Here is a 4,415-nt window from a genome sequence, read left to right on the forward strand (position 1 = left end):
TAATTTTTACACAGGACATTTTATCACAGGACTTCAAAGTCTCTTTTAAAAGATAAACTAGACCCTCTCTAAATTTAAGGAAGTCTATTCTTTTACTTTCCTCAAAGAAATTTCCAATATCCTGTTAAGAAAATATTCATTTTGTTTTACCTAAATTCCTTTGAATATACCCATTTTTCCCTCTTACACAATCATCAAATTAGGTTTAGAACATTTGATTGACATCTAAAGATGGATTACCCAGTAAGCAAGGTATGCACGGGCTTACTCGTGCTTACTTACTAATCTGTAGTGCACAATTTCACATGGGTTTCACCACATAAAAAAACTCACGTGAAATTGTGCATTGCAGATTAGTAAGTAAACACAAGTAAACCCATGTGTACCTTGCTTACTGATTAATCCACCCCTGCTGACATCTTATATGTATCAATCTTCCCTGTATTTAAACACTAACTTATACCTTTTCCTATCTATTGCCAGGTGAAATAAGATCATTCTTTAGTCACTCATGAAATCTATAGTCATTCACAAAAGGTAAAAATTATATGAATGAATGAATTGATGAATTAATGTGTTGTGTTAGGGAGAATATTTGTTTTAAATTGGAGGAGCCTCCAGTAAGTATATACCCCTGGCCTCTCTGGCCCTCCTTCCTTCCTCCCCATGGTGAGGGTTGAGTCCCTTTCCTGATAGATGCCTGAATGTCTCAGCCCCTTCTCAGTCCCCTTAGGGAGATCCCTGTCTGCAGAGAGTATGCAGTCTTATAAGCTCACTCCTCTGAGGGACAATGGAGGCCTGTTCATACATTGGTTTCATTCAAAAGGACATGTAGGCAAACTTGTTCAAGTAGCTTTATCAGCAGTAACGCCTTTATTTTGCTCTCCATGTATTTTATTCCTGCATCTGTCTCTTTCAATTTGTTCTAAATTCAAGTGGGGAAAAGGTATTACATATTGACCCCCTCAAACCACAACGCATTAAATCTCCTTAAAATACCCCAGGCATTTTAGAACACTTTCTAAAGTTACTTCTATTTCGATGGCATCAAAGTTAATAATAAACTAAAACTAAAACTTACACTTAAATTCGTGTTTCTTTACTTCACGTCCACAAGTGCATGCACAAAGGTGGTTGGGAAAAACAAGTCACATCTTTATTTGCACTAACTTCCAACTGAAGTTAGGCTTCCTTCAATTATGAATGTAGACAGTAAATCATAGTACTATTAGGAGTAAATGTGACTTTGTCACTATAAAAATCACAGATATTTTCCACCACCGTTAATCACATTAAGAGTAGGGTTACACAGATGATTATCGTAATTGCGGTCAATAAGTAGTACACCTGTAAAAAGCTGAATTGGCAAAAGTTGTGTGAGAGATATATTTACAACAATGACCAAAGAAAAAAACACGTAGTTGCTGAGTCTGCTTATGTACACCCAAACACCTCATGAGATTTAGTTCCATGGTTTGGAGGTTTAGGGTCATGATTTCATGGGACATCCTAGTTAATTGGCCTAATAACATGTTCAGTGCTTCTGTTCTATCCTCTAGTTCATTGTGTCGTGCCTGGTGTCTTCAAAGCTTGCGAGTGGCCATCCAAGGCACAACAATTGGTCTCTATTCACCTGGAGCAACAGAAGATTCAGGAGAGTCAGAAACAGGAGGAGGACATGCATTGTGTGGCTAAGTGCCTCTGTGAACAACTGCCTCTTTGGCCAGGAGATCAAAAGAACTGGATGGTGCCTGGCTACCATTACTGAATATTTTCATCAAATTCCACAGAAGAATCCTGATTAAAAGGGGAAAAATGAAGAGCAGAATTTCAAATTCTCATGCGCTCCAGACTTTCTGGAGCCATGAAGGGTGGATGAACCCCTGAAACTATTTCCCTGAGATAATCTTTAAACCTTAAATCAAAAATATCCCCCGAAGTCATCTTAAAACCAAACTTTAGCTTAACTAGTAAAAAAGGTCTGTTTTGAGCATTATGCTCTATTAAGAACTATCTACGTGGGATCAAATTGACAACAGCAACTCTAAAGATTAGACAAGAACCTTAGGGGGCAGTGAGTTTATGTTAATGAGGGAGGAACAGCTCAGAAAACCCAAAGAATTGTAATCAATGTCACTAAATTGTACATGTAGAAACTGTTGGTGTATGTTCTGCTGTGTATATTCTCAACAACAAAATAAATAAAATTTAGAAAAAAAACCCACAGATATTTACATATCACCTTACTGTTGTTACAGATATCTCCAAATATCATTTACACTCATCACTAGTTTGAAAAGATCATAGTTATTAAGTTTGCCACTAGATTGCACACAATTGCAGTCTTTCTGTCTTAAGATACTTGTGCGAGGTAGCAGGCCTGGTCTCCTGAAACTCTGCCTAGTTATTGCTTAATCTCTTGTCCCTGAAACCACTTCTCAGGTGGTGACCCAGACATCTACATCTCCTTCCAGTAGGTGAGTTGTTTTCATTATTAGAATTTTGCCAAAACTGGACTGCTTTCAAATGAGAATTCTTAACTCTCAGTAAGGGCGTGCAACCTTGTGTTGGTTTCAGCACATGGGCAGAGTGCAGACCTGTTAAGTTCACATAGAGCTGACAGTTCAGATAACTGCTGACATGTGAAGTAACTTCTTGTTGCTAACAGATGCCAATCATTCACAGCACTGTAAGGTCTTGAGCAGCAGGATTCTTTCATTTGCTTTCTCTGTACCTTCCTTTTTGTACACTGAGTATTATGAAGTAAAGGCGTGTACATTCAGTGTGTTGTACAAGTGGTATTCCTGTCTTTGAAAATACCATGCATTTAAATAATAATTCCACAAGAAAACAATCTATAATCTCAGAAATGAGGACCTTTATTTCTAAGAAGGCACAGAAAGCCACATGACTCTGAACGCTGGAGAGACTACTGAGCCAAGATGAATTTGAGATACAAAATTCTATCAGTTTCTTTGAGAAGACAAATTTGCAAACACTTGGAAACCGTCCAGAACTCTTTCTAAAGTTACTTCGATTTGATGGCATCAAAATTAAAGCATCATTATGAACGCTGGAGTGTCCTAAAGCTCCACCCAGCCATTTCTCTCCCAGAGCTAGACTCTCTCCAGTGCCATGTTCTAAATATCATCTACATATTTTTATCTCAGCCCTGACTGTTCCCCTCAGCTTGACAAGATTTCATGGCCAATTAGGTTTGTTTGGGGAGCTTGTAATAAACTAGACCGTGCTACGAATTTCTGAGAGATTGGTGATGGCTCCTGCATTTATTCCCCCAGCCCTGACCTCTTTTATAAGTAACATAGTCAAATATCCAGCTCAGCTCCCTGCATACAATCTTCGTATGAAAATACCACAGATTATCTCGAAACCAATGGGAACATTTACTCTCATCTCCCAAATACGCAATCCTTGAAATTCTTCTCTGGTTTGTGAATATATGCTCATCTACCCAGTTGCTTAAACCAGAATGATGGGAATTTTCCTTTCTTGACACTTTTCTGTCCCTCACTGTCTTCCCAGATGCATATTTTCAATCCATTATCAAGTCCCATTACTTCTACTTCCAAAATACAGCACAAATGTGTACACGATTCTATCTCCACTACCATCGCCCTAATCCAGACTACAACCATCTCTTATCTGACTCTGATATATTCATCCATTACACTTACTATACATTCATTTAGTTCCCACTGTCTGCCAAGTACAACTGTCTCCTGTTTTCCTGCAACTACTCTTGTCCTTTATTCATCCTCCACCCCCCAGCCCCAGGGATTGTCTTAAACCTACAAAATCATGATGTAGCATTTCTTAAAACTGTCCAGTGGCTTCCCATTGCATTTAGAATAAACCCCACGCTTCTTACCACAGTCTCCAAGGCCTTGACTCCACCTACTTGCTTCTTGTACCAAGAAGCCACCTTCAAGAAACCAGGCCCTCATCGCATTCTCCTTCTCACTGACTATGCTCCAGCCAGAGGAGCCTTCCTCTGTCCCTTAAACAAGCTGAGAATTCCCTCCTCCTGTGCACTCTCTTCCCCATTATATATGGGGGTCACATTGTGAACACTCAGGTTTCAGTACAAATGTCAGCTACCTAGAAAAGTCTTCTCTGATCACCCTCTCTAAAGTCCAGTCATCCTCACTCTACTCTGAATCTGTCACTTAGTTGTTTTATTTCCTTCATAATGATTAGCCGTATCTGTAAGTGTCTTATTTGTGTACTTGCTTGATTTTTGTCTCTCACACTAGAGTAGCAGTTCCATGAAAGCGACATCCTTTCTGGTTTGTATAATATTTTTGTGTAAACTATTCAATGATTCATTAAGTGCACTTACATATTAAGAAGGCCAAAAAGTTTTAATAACATATAAAGTCACATATTTTAATATG

This window comes from Trichechus manatus, unplaced genomic scaffold (assembly GCF_000243295.1).
Source record: "Trichechus manatus latirostris isolate Lorelei unplaced genomic scaffold, TriManLat1.0 scaffold00003, whole genome shotgun sequence".
Classification (NCBI taxonomy): domain Eukaryota; kingdom Metazoa; phylum Chordata; class Mammalia; order Sirenia; family Trichechidae; genus Trichechus; species Trichechus manatus.